Source organism: Nannospalax galili, unplaced genomic scaffold, assembly GCF_000622305.1.
Source record: "Nannospalax galili isolate Female #2095 unplaced genomic scaffold, S.galili_v1.0 scaffold824, whole genome shotgun sequence".
Taxonomy (NCBI): domain Eukaryota; kingdom Metazoa; phylum Chordata; class Mammalia; order Rodentia; family Spalacidae; genus Nannospalax; species Nannospalax galili.
In genome coordinates, this window is record NW_008351697.1 from 255482 (window position 1) to 269025 (window position 13544).

Here is a 13544-nt window from a genome sequence, read left to right on the forward strand (position 1 = left end):
GGTCACAGAATCTCCCATCATTGATTCATCCAAGCACTGAGCTCAGTGCCTGGCACATAAGCACACTCCTTACATCTTAGGCATTGTTATCCCCAATCCATGACTCACCCTATCACAGGATGCAGTTGATGCTGACTCTTCAATTTTTCTGAATTGCTGAAGAGAAGGAGTGCACAGCTGCAGTGCTTTCATATTTATTTTCAATTAAGACCACTTGACAAGGTTGAAATGTTGATGTTGCTCAAACAATATGTTAACTTAGATGACTCAAAAGAGCACAGAGACTCATGCTAAAAAAGATCGACAGCCAGCTGACAAGAGCAAGCTGCCTAATGAGCCCATGGCCCTGGTGAAAATATGTCACAGTACCATGGAGGAAACATCTGGGCACCCGGAGAGAACAGGCAGAGGCTTATATTTGCTTCTAAGATGAAAACTTAAAGCTGATTCAAATTTGTCAGTAACGAAGAGCACCTTAGGAAAGATGTGAGGGCAGTGAAGGAAGGAAATACCTCGCAGGACATTATCTCTGGTGTTCCCCGCACAGGAGTGCTCAGAGATGAGAAACTGCAATATGGTTGAGCATCAATTCTGTAGAATCAGATGGAACCGAGCTTAATTCCTGCCTCAGTCTCCCATTTCTGTGTGACTCGAGGGAAAATGTAGTCTTTCTGAGCCCACACCCTGTAACGTAGTAAATGAGAAAGATGCATTTGATGGTTGTTGAATTGGGTAATTCACAGAAATGCTTAACAGTGCAAAAGCAGCATTTAGAGATATTTTACTCTGATCTTCATCTGCATTATCATCATCACAGTCAATAAAATAGAAAAGAACGGAATGCAAGCAGAATGCCCATTGGTTGCCCAGTGATTAAAGAGCATTGAGGAACAAAACAATGTACTATTGGATCATAATCTAAAGTATAAAATAAATATGCATATACCTATACTGATAGGTATAATGATTTAAAAGTTACTAAATTTTGAAAGTAGATAAATCTATTTCTAAATTCTAGGAAAAATTCCAAACAATTTATAAAATTCTATGATTGTATTCTTATTTATTTATGAGGCGTCGCCATGTGAGCAAGAAGTATAACAGTGTCACTTATCAATCACAAGCATGTGTCATACATCAAAAATAATAAGTGTAAGTAACTGATGTTACTATGAATTACTAAACATCACAACATAAAGCATGTCACTGTTTTGTTAACAAAAATGGCGGGACAATTTGGAGTATAGCAAGAAAGATTTTTTCTTTTCTTTGACTATAATTTAAGATATATTAGCAAAAGAGCATTTACATTGTTTATTGATATCATCTCAATGATATATCTGTTTACTGAACAAATATTTATGAATTAGCAATTTATATGCCGCACAATATTTTTAAAATATTCCTATTACTTTCGGCAAGGTATTGTGGTTAAGACATAGTAAGACGGGCCAGTATGTCAGATCCATTTTGTGTTATAATTAGTTTGAATGCCAAGGTCTAAACCAAGATGCCAATGTACTAGAATATATTCTGATAATAACATTAGAAACCTTCTGCCCATCCCTGCACACTGAGCTGTGCTATACTGTCTCTGCATATGTATATCTGTGGATCTGTGGACTTTTTTGCACATATACAGGTATAAAGTTTTTCTTTTAATCTACTTGGCTGCCCTATTTAAAATGTTATCTGCCTTTGATGAACTATGGCTAGTCAAGTTCTGCATAATTTAATTCTTTGGAGTCTCAGGACCAGGAGTGAGAATATTCCACCTTGTTCTGTGGCGTTTGGACAGCTGTTGGCATCTTCTGACCAGTGTTTTGTATTGGAGGGTGCTGTGAATCTCTTGGCAGCCTGTGGCATTGTTATGAATCAAAGGGAAGAGAGTTTCTTCTTCCTTGCTCTGTTGCCATAGTGATTGTAATAGTGGCCATCTTCACTTCCTGCCTCTCTGATGGATGGCAGTTTCCTGGGGTCTGAAGTTGATCCTCATGATGACATATTTCATATTTTAAACCACCTCATCAGTGAACTTCGCTGTTCATAAAAGGTAAATATTCTTTCTTGCCTTTTTTCCCACACAAGTAAGATTATAGACTCAGCAGTAAGTCATCATCACAGCATCAGAGTTTAGAGGATGGGGAGCAACTAAGTGGGTAAAGTGCTTGCCTGACAAGCACGAGGACCTGAGTTTGATCCCTAGAACCCACATGAAAAGCTATGTGTGGTAGCACACACTTATTTGGGGGAATCAGAAATAAGCAGATCATTGGGGTGCACTGGCAGGCCAGTCACGCCTCATCAGCATGCTCCAGATCTCATTGACACTATGTCTCAAAAATCACCGTGCAAGACTTTTGAAGAACAACACCTAAAGTTGACATCTGTCCACTGCAAAGGCACTCGCACATACACACACACACAGAGTTTAATTTCCATAAATTCAATCTCTGTTAAACCTAGCTGCTAATATAAACACCAAAATCGTGAATAAAAGAATAATGTCGTTTAACCAAAATCCAAAGATACAACTGGAAAGTAGTCGTGACGGAGTTTCTAGTGTATGTGCTGTTTTCTCCACAAGCTCTGAGTTTACTGCCTGCAAAAATACAACTAAAGCTTGAAGCATGAAAGAACTCCTCATGTATTCTGACTGGCACCGCAGCAAGAGAGAGTGTGATTCATGCAGCTGGATCCATAACTCGAAAACTCAGCATTGATAAACCTTCACTGTCATGAAAATGGCTTTGGAGCTCTGTTTCTTCAAAAATCTTCCTCACTCTACTAGCAAAATACCAAAGAATATGTGGAAAACCACAAACTTATCTACAACTCTAATGCTGTGATCATCTGAAAATCCAACATCAAAATGGGGAAAAACTAACATGGAATCTGAGCTTGGTAGTGTCAAATCAGAAACAGCTGGATTTTACTTGTGAGGTGGAAGCCCCGGTAATTAAAAGATTGGCCCGACGGCACCTTCCTTTCTCCAGATACAGTATTGTTGGTACTTGCTGTTCACTCATCAGATTTTTTTCTCTGTTCATGCAAGAGTTTACAGGAGTTTGAGGAAGGACCTTTGCAAGTACAGGGCAGAAATCAGAAGCACCTGGCATCTAGGATGTATAACTAACCCCATGAATAATACAGTCAAGGTGGAGCATAAAGATACTAAAAACAGAATACTAAACAGTAAAAATTATGATTTTACTGGTCACTGTGAATTCACTGTCAAAAACAAGGCATCCAGGAGGAGAGAGGGTCTCACAGAACCCATCAGAGCTCCAGTAGATGAATGACTGCCGGCCAGGGAGGTGAGAAACGACTTGGAAACATTGACTTTCTGAATAATTGCCTGAGAAGATTTGATCTACACAGTGAGTGACTTGAAGAAGTGATTCTCTCAGTTGCAAAGTGCAGAGGTCCTGATTTAAAGATAAAATTTAAAGTAAAGGCAAAATGCATCTCATAGAAAAAAAGAGAAAGTTATTAGAACAATAGGAAGACGAATGAGAAAAGACTATAAATAGGAAGTTCTGTGTTTCGTTTAATGAGATGGTTCAGCAATTGTAACTGACTGCTGAACCTGCAGTCTGTAAAAACTTGGTGAAAGTGAGCTACACTGACAAAGGGAAATATGTGGTGCAGGTAGACTGAGCGCACCGTTCAGTGTGAACACCGACCACTCCATAGGAAGCAAGAGCAGAGGGCTCAGGATGCTGAACTGATGAAAAGACCCGTGAACCAATCGAGCGTCCAAGAAGCTAACAGTAAAAACACAACAGAAATAAATGAGCACTCTTAACAGAGAAATCTTGGTGACTTCTGTGATTATTGTCTGCGAAGAGTTATTATGAAAAGCATTCTTAAAGTAAACAACAAAAGGAAATGAAAATTAGAAAAAAGAGAGTCAGCGTCCCGTGAGATGGCGGCCGAGCAGAACACGAGGTAAAAAGTTGACGTGGGAAAAGCAACGTGGGGTCTGCGGGGTTCTGTGAAATACACCGAGACAATCTTCAACGGCAAAGAGTGTTGACATAAAGCTCATAAGCATTACTCATTTAATTTTTAAAATCGACTGTCCTAGACATCAATTATCAGCACAACATGCTTAAAGATAAACAAGAAATACTCTAGTTTTGACGGAAATTGCAACTGATGAACTATAAATGAGAGAAGTTTGGTTACATGTCTGAATGGAACCAAAAATAATTCGGCTTTGACAGTTCTGAAATTCTCCAAAACGCTTGGGTGTGAAGAGATAGACATTCCACTTTATACTTTGTTAGTCCAAAACATAATGTACTCAGAACATAATTTCAGCATTTTGACACTCTTTTTAAAAAATTTTGTTATTTTTATTTTATGTGTATGCATGTATTGCCTGCATGTAGGTAAGTGCACCTGTGTCAAGGAAATGCCCGCAGAGGTCAGAAGAGGCTGTCGGATCACCTGGGACTGGCGTTACAGACAGTTGTTAGCTGCCATGTGGGTGCTGGGATTCCAAACCCAGGTCTTCTGCAAGAACAACCAGTGTTCTTAACCACTGAGCCATCTCTCCCTGAAAGTGCAGATAGCAAACTTATCTAGCATAATCCTAAAATAAAAATATTGTGAAGCAATAGTGATTTAAAATCCTGCCCAATTTCTTCTTTTGAATAGAAGGGTGAATACAATGTTGCCATGTCATTCATTATCAATAAAAATGTAAACATATTTTCTTCAGATCAACATGAAAGGATTTTCAAAACCAAAAAAATATGTGATAGATACATGAGACAGAGTTATGATTGTGCATGCTCTACTATGACAAAGTTAGGACCAAATTATGTGCTGTGAACAGGACAGACACGAAGGAATTATATAAAAATTAAATCATGCATAATACAGCAAAACACTGTAAGATATATCAACTGAGACTGTTAAATGTGTTATTAAATCAGAACTCAATGTGATATATATATATGTGTGTGTGTGTGTGCACACATATACACACATACACACACCTATATCTTCATATACACAAAGAACCATTAAAACAGGTTATGCACAGAAAAATAGACAAACTGTGTTCTGGCTCCCCCAAAACATAGCTTCTCTGGTTATCAATAATGTTAGGTAAAATCCAAAGTAAGCACCAATTCATTAAGTCACTGAGGTATCATCATGAGCTCTGTCTTTGAGGTGTTGTAGGGTCAATAACCAACAGCACAGACCTGCCAACACAATAGTGAAGTTTCCCAGGAGAGTCAGTAATTCAATAAGGAATTCTATAGATATGTGTACATAAATATGGGGGAGGCGGGCAAGGGGGAGAGGAAAAGGGAGAGCGGGAGGACAATCTGGTGTGTGCATGGACATCTTATTTGAAAACAGCAGTTTAAATGAAGTCCAGGCTAAAGCAGTTGTATTTAAACTAAAGAGCTGAGAAATTCAAAATTCAGTAAAGGTCCCCATATGCAGAGAGTGCACACACACTCCTGTACACATGTGAGGGCTCAGGGATAGGCTGGTATTGAATGTAACAGACACACATGAAATAACAGCAGTGCCACTAGAAGCAGAGAGTGAGTACCTTTGAACTGAGACAAGGCCGAGTCAACCAGGAAAAAAAGTGGAATTTGTGACCTGGTCTGTGCTAACAGTCAAATGAATGAAACATCTCACTGGAGTAGAAAACATACTGTATCATAGATCGTTGAAGTAATTAACTTGATTATGTGGCATTTCATTTCTAACTTTCTAGGAATTAAAAATGATTATACTAGAAATCTAACAATGTAGCACAGAAATACATAATTTAAAAATTAATTCGTTATCAAATACTGAAAAGTTAGCAGTATAAACTTAAATTCTTTAGCTGAAAAGAGTTTTGTGGAATAGAAGTTCTTGTTGAAAGTCTTAATTTATTTTCTGTAATTTGAATATTATCATACTTGGTAGAGAAATGGTTGAGACATTTCCATAAAAGAATCAAAATTGAGCCAGGCCTGGTGGCGTATGCCTGTAGTCCCAGCACTTGGGAGGCAGAGGCAGGCGGATCTCTGTGAGTTCAAGGCCAGCCTGGTCTATAGTGAGTTCCAGGACAGCTGGGGCTACAGGGAGACCCTGCTTCAAAAAAACAAAAAAAAAAAAGAAAAAGGATCAAAATTGGTAAGATTTTCACTTTCTTATCATGCAACCTAATATTGACTTTGAAATATCTGGCTAATTCTGTAAAATAAGTAGAAAAATGCAGTATTGCTTAAATATAAACATGGCATTTTATACCATTAAAACCACAAGGTCTGTCAGAGCATAGATGAGATTTATGTTTTAATAAAGAGAAATTGTAAAATGAAATGTAGTGATGGTCCACAACGAAAACATAATCTTTGGATTATTTAAGACAAAAATGAAAAAACCGATATCAGCGAATGCTGTTTGAAAGGCTTCAGTACTGTGCATCGTTCTATTCTCAGTACCTGTAAGTATTAAAATAAGGAAGATACCAGGTGTGCTGGCATTCCTTCAGTCCCGGTATCCAGGCATGTCTCCTTGAGACCCAGACCATCCTGTCTATGTAGCAAGTTCCGGGTGGGCTGGAAGTTATATATAATTATTATAAATTACATTATATATGATATATCAGAGAGAGAGAGAGAGAGAGAGTCTGTGTAACAGTGCGTGTGTACCTGTGCTGAGGGCTGCATATTTGAGATTAGATAACCAACCACGTAGGGAGTGACTCTCCCTCCCTCAGAATCCATTTACTGCCTATAGCTCATCATCCTGAGGTAGGTCCCTGTAAAATTCCCCCATCTACATTGGCATGTCAACTGGTTCTGTCATTTTGCAGATCTTATTAGACTAATACTATGGAGATTTCACTGATGCAGCTTCCCAATAGGGTCTACAACCCCTTAACTAGCAGCCGGTGACTTGTCCTTCTGGCTCTTACAGTCTTTCTGCTTCTGCTTCCCTGATAATCCCAGAGCCTATATCGTAGAGTCACATTGTAGATATATCTCTTACGGCTGGTCATCTGACAGTCACTTATTCACTACATTTAACAAGTTGTGAAACTTTGTAAATAGCTTCCATGTGTTGCGAAAAGAAGCATCTTTGAAGAGTGGTAAGAAACAATTCTTTAGAACAACAAGAAGTCTGAAAGGATGCTTTAGTCTTGAATGGGTGTGTGTTTTTAATTGTATGATTATGTAGAGATAAGATTCATGTCATCATGTTTCACAGGTAGTAAGAATTTGATAATGTCTGAGCAATCTTACAGTCACCATCACCTGCATGTATTTTGAAAGTCTGATTTAAAAAAGGAAGGAAGGAAGGAAGGAAGGAAGGAAGGAAGGAAGGAAGGAAGGAAGGAAGGGAAGGAGGGAAGGAAGGAGGAAGGGGGGAGAGAGGGAGGGAGAGAGGGAGGGAGGGAGAGAAGGAAGGAAGAAGGGAGGGAGGGAAGGAGGAAGGAAAGGAAGGAAGGAAGAAAGGAAGGAAGGAAGGAAGGAAGGAAGGAAGGAACAAACCAACCAAGTTGTCAGAAAAAAAGTAATGGGGAAACATAGGAGGAGTTGGAGGGGAGGGTGTGGGATTGGATTTGATCAAAACACCTTATATGTATGTGTGAAATTCTCAATAAAGTTTTTAAAACATTGTTATTGAAACTGCATGTTGTTCAGGTTATTGGTGTTTTGAGAACTGTTATTGGTCACATGTTCTCTATTCAATAACAGAATGGCCTAAATTGTCCCCAAATCTAAACTAATATAGTTTAGATAAACTAGCCCTTGGGTTTCTCTGTTGGACAGCATTAACAACCAGATATGGTGGCTCATAGCTGAAATCCCAGAAACCGGCAGGCTGAGACAAGAGGGCTGCCATATTCAAGTATAGCCTTAGATACATAGGAAGATGCAGGCCAGCCTTGACTACAAAAGAAGAGCCTTTAAAAAACAAAACAAAACAGAAAGATTGTGTCTAGCCTTGTGCTTAAGGAATGTGTATTTGGTGAAGAAAAAGAATTAAAAAATTCAACTTCTGTTTAGTAAGCATATGAGATACTGGATATAGGCTGTATATCCTGTCTTTCTATATGAAGTCCTAATATCATTTATAGACGGTTTGCTGTAAACTAGCCTTTTGGGAGATAAATCCCAGCTTTGTCCCTTGAATTAATTCCAAAGTAGAGATTATTATTGTTACATAGTCCCATAGATAAAGATGCTAAACTTTGTCAGTGGTTATATGAATAATAATTGGAAGAGTCCTCCTACCTTTCTGACATGTTTCAAATAAGCCAAGTGGAAAGCCACTAGTCGTCGTAACAACGGCTTGTTTACAAAGACTTTCATTACCTTCTGATTATAGTGGATGAGAGCACAGATCCATTCTTTTACATGTTTTTCAAAGTTTGCAAGTGAAGGATTTATTTACACATTTAAGCATTTGAAATACTAAGAACTAGTGATATATTATTGCTTGTAAAATTAATTGAGAGTACCCACTTGACACCCTTGACTTTCCCTTTGGAGCTATAAAGCTCCAAACATTTACTATCTAACCCCTTACATAAAAATGACTGCTTACCCTTGAACTAGACTGCAGAGTACCCTTCAGCAGAATGGATAACAAAGGTGCGATAACTGATTGACAAAAATATACCTTTAGCAAATTCTCCCACAATTTCGGGGAAGTGCTTCGATGTATTTGATGGCAAACGAGCTGAAAATGGACTCAAAAAGGAAAAGTATTACAGCGAGTTTGAACCGAGCCTTCACATCAGAAGTGGCTTTATTCTGTTAAGAACTGCTGTATACAATTGAAATTTTCAACCCAAAAGTTATCTATTTTGACCAATATATTTTAAAATGAGCTCTATTTTTGATCATTAGTATTAGTTTACAAATCAGGTAGGAAAAGACTACGGCTTGGGATTCATTCACTTCAGTTCATCTCAACTGCCATTTTAAATGTGCAATTATTCAGCACAGTGCATTGCCAGGCAGGGTCTGTTGTCTGACCCAAAATAGCTTGGCATGTATTTTATCACTATGGGCATCCTGCACACATATAAATTGTTGTACCCAGTAGATAGAATAAACTCTAATGTTTGCCCATTGTCCAAAGAACATTCTATACATTAACAAAGCCAAAACAAAAACCAGAAATCAAACCTTCTTTACATATCTGAATTATAGGAGGCAAAGGTTAAAGGAGATTTTCTCTAGGCAGGACATGAAGTTTCTGCATATTGTAAGGTAGATTGTGAACTGATCACTAGGCAGCTGACTCGAGAAATGGAGCCACTTCTTAAGAGTTTTTAATTAAGCAAAGTTTAAATAATGCAGATAGAATTGTAGAGGTTACAGCATGTAAAAGAAAAATATGCAAATTAGCAGTACTTGATTTAACCATGCAGCAGCAAACGAGCTAAGGGAATGAAGAAGGCAAGCAATTTACATCGCGATGCACTTTATTTGGGGCCAGGACTGTTCTAAGTGCTCTACAGTACACATAGCAGTGGAAAACAAATTTGGTAGAGCAGAGCACTCCAGCATACATATTAGTTGATTATGGAAAATGCTGGTATATGGCCACAGTATAAACCAAAAGAGACTGTTACTGAAATTCTCATGTAATTTGAGACTAGGCTTGATAACAAAAAAAAAGCTGTTATTTTACTAAAATATACAATGCCTAGATTGACAAGTATTATTTTATACTCAGAATCAAAGACAGCACCTTAAAAATAAGCTCATCATTGCAATTCTTAATATGTAGAAAAGAAATAACCATGTTGTCTAGAGCAGGTGTATTAAAAATTAGGGGCCAGGTTGTCTTAAGGAGTCGAAGATTTACAACACACAATGGTCTTTATTTGATGGTCACCACTCTTGACCAGCACAAACAATGTGGGCTACAAAAACCTGCTCATTTCCCAGAGAGTCCATTTAGCAATGGAAACAAACTTGATTTTGATGTCAGGCAGAGCCAACGTGAGCTCATAGGAAACAAAAATGTTTGATGTCTGATTTAATACTTCAAACCACATACTACCATCTGGCTGTTAGGACATATTGCTGCATCTCAACCTTCTATATAATTTACAAATATAATCTTGGAGTCATACTCCTATGCTTCAAAAATAGGAACTGAGCCCATATGTATGTGTATGTATATGAGAGAGAGAGAGAGAGAGAGAGAGAGAGAGAGAGAGAGAAAGAGGAATGAAGGTGCACACACACTACAGTACACATGTGAGAGAGAGAGAGAGAGAGAGAGAGAGAGAGAGAGAATATAATGGGGCAGAAGAATCCAGTAGTTGTTCCCCATAACTGAGCTCATGTGTGCTTAGATGAAAGCTACAGGGGAGGTTTGGAACTGCTGGATTCTGGATGTTATCAAGTAGTATCAGCCAGTGGTTTTCATGAAATGTATGTAGAGTCTGACACATATGACAGAATCACAGATGAATTTTTAAGTTTTGTTTCACCCCAAAGAATGAACTTATAATTTATTCTTTGGGAAACACTAAGGCCAGGGGTATGTTTGTCGATCTATAAGTCTCATTAGGACAATCAATCAAATAAGGCCTCTATTCCTTAGACGCCAAGGAACATGCATACCGCCCTTCAGGAGAATTATCTGGATACAATTACAATGTGGGAATTCTTCTGTGTATAATTTTAAATGCAAGGTTAAATAAAATGACCATGGAAATGCTATAAATTAAGAAAGGAAATGCTAAAAGACTACCCTGGGGTCCTGAATAAACTAGTGAGAGAAGGGGGAAGGCTCCGTGGGCCAGAAATCAAAACAGAAACTGGTGTTACTGGAGGGAATGATCTGGCTGGAGACTCAGCTCCATGGTAGCACCCTTAACCCTGGATTCAGTCTCCAGCATGGGGAAGCAATGGGGGAATGATAAACTCTGTCAAACAGCACTCATAGCCAAGTAGATAGCAACTGATTATTCGAACAACCAGCCTACAAATTAGAGGCCATGGTTACTTCATCATAGCATTTTGGCCAGTGATATGCAGGTTCCATTGATTTTAAAGACTGAACAGGAAACTGGAGCTTTGCTGCATAGTGAGAGAACAAAATGATTAAGTCACATGGAGAAAGGCTGGGGTCAACAATGGTACATTTTTCCATTTTTATTTTTCCCTCTAACTTTGGAGAAATAACTGTATGCTTGAATCCTCTTGATGTAGGAAGGACAGGTGGGCCTTTGGTGGAATGCAAATGTTTCACTTCTCATGGAAAGATGAACAGTATAGGCACTGTTAAGTTGAAAACTATTGTGATAAAGTTATAGACTTATACAACAGACTCAGAGATGTGGTCTAAGTAGACAGTGGTTTTTTTAGAATGGCACATGCCTATAATTCTTCTACCTGAGAGATGGTGACTGAGGATCAAGATTTCAAGGCCAGTCTCATCTTCATAGTGAGTTTGAGGCCAGCCAACCTGAGCTACTTGAGACCCTATCTTCATGATAAACAGTTGTGTTAGCACACACCTGGATCCTAGCATTTTGAGGCTCAGGCAAAGTGTCTTGTAAGTTTCAGATGAACCAGAGCTACATAGTAGATTCCTCTCTCAAAGACAAAACAGAAAAGTTGAAGTGACCTTGTAATTAGCTCTAATAGAAGGCGGAGGAAGGAGCAGTGATGGGAATGGTAACCAAGGTCGTCTATGTAGATGAACACATTCATATACAAGAGTTCAAATTTGAAATTATTTCCCCATATGTAATACAGTTGAAACAGCTTTTTGTAACTTATGAAATACCAGAGAGAAAAATCTAACATCAAAACATTTTTATTACATTATATGGACAATTTATCTTTTTACAAAAGTAGTCAGACTGGAGAACCAGCTGCCCTTGCAGCAGACCCAGGTTCGATTCCCAGTACCCATATGGCAGCTAACAACAATCAGCAAATCCAGTTCTAGGGGATCCGACACCCTCTTCTGACCTCCACAGGCACTGCACAACAGGGGCGCACTTATATACATGCAGGCAGAACACTCAGACATATAAAAAATAAAAATAAGTGGAAAGATTGTAAGAGCTGCGGTTGGTCCATGGACAAAGGAAAACAGAGGCTGTCTGGGTAGTGGAAGCTTGCACCTGTGAACTTGTGGCCATGGTGGCATTGAGCACAAGACCCACGACAACTGAATCAGACAAGGGCCCAGAGGGGAGCAAGGGAAGTAGGCAGAGGCCAACCCCAGTCTGGGAACTGCTGGAAACTGATTCCTCCTGGGTGAGGGACAGTAGACATTACTTAGGATCTGTAGATAGACTGACTAGGGTGCAGTGGATGAATATGCACTGATTGACATCTGGGTACAAATGCTTGCCTGGATAGGACTTAACACATGTGGAGGAAGGCATGAGATCTGTTGGCGGGGGACGGCAGGCATGAGGGAGGGCCTCTAAATTTGATTAAGAACTGGTTGATGAAATGCACCAAATCTCCATAAAATGGTTTTTTTAAGTAGCCACGATTTAGTTTCACTTGTAATGCCCTTAAAAGTGTGCCTTAAAAGTCTGTCCTGAGGGCAAACAAGAGCTGACTTCTCTTGGTTCCTTTGTATAATCAGCAAATCTTGTGCTGAATGATTCTTGTCTGGTAATTTGCAAATTGATAATGCCCAGCCATTGCTCCTCTGACCCTGCCGTGTCTTCAGCACAGAAAGGCTTGGCCTGAGGAATTTCACGGGGGCTTGACACTGCCCCTCCTGCTTTACCTTTTCCATCTCAACTGTGTCTTAATTTAGTCCTTATCTTTGCATAATAGAGTGTACTCTTGAGATACCTGTAATTAGCCTAACTGATACTCTGCAGAAATAAGTTTTATTAAATTACATTATTAAAAATGTGCTATTATGCTCCAATCGAAGGTATCTTGGAGCAAATATTTAAGATAATTGCAGCACTATTCCATGGAGAAGGATACAAACATATTTAAAGAGATAATTTCATTGGTTAAAAATATTCTAAACTGAAGTTGTCAATAGAGAGTTAGATTTCAAAAAGAAAACAAAGTTTTGCATATTATAAACTTGAATTAGTCATCTTGGAAGCTCTCGTTCTTCCTGGCTGTGAGTTTCTATTTCTGTGACTAAATCTTGGTGGATTTTGGTGTCCCCCTCAATAACGAGGAGATCTCAGCTCTGCCCTGCCTGTCCACTCATCACAGGCTACAATAATGACAATAAAACACGAAGCTTTGTGTATCTATGGCTTTCCAACTAGATACTATCCAGATGTTAGGGTCTGTGACTCGGTGGGTCTCTTCTGGGGAACAAATGCACAAGTATGGAGATGCAAAAAAATCAAGCAGAGTTTTATTAAACCAGCTAGCTGGGGCCGACTGTCCTTCCAAGACACATAGGTCTGGTTAGAGCGATCGACCCTGAGGCAATTTCAGGTAAAGATTATATAGGCTCCCACAACCGTTACACAAAAGCCCGTGTTTATACAACCAATAGTTTCAAAGCAAGCTTTTCACAAACCAATAACTTCAAGAAAAATG

General features: G+C 38.9%; 1 protein-coding gene across 1 annotated transcript in view; it reads left to right on the top strand.

Moving 5' to 3' along the window:
• Cntn5 (contactin 5) overlaps positions 1-13544 on the top strand; it is a 553885-nt gene that overhangs the window by 67487 nt on the left and 472854 nt on the right. The window lies entirely within an intron of this gene.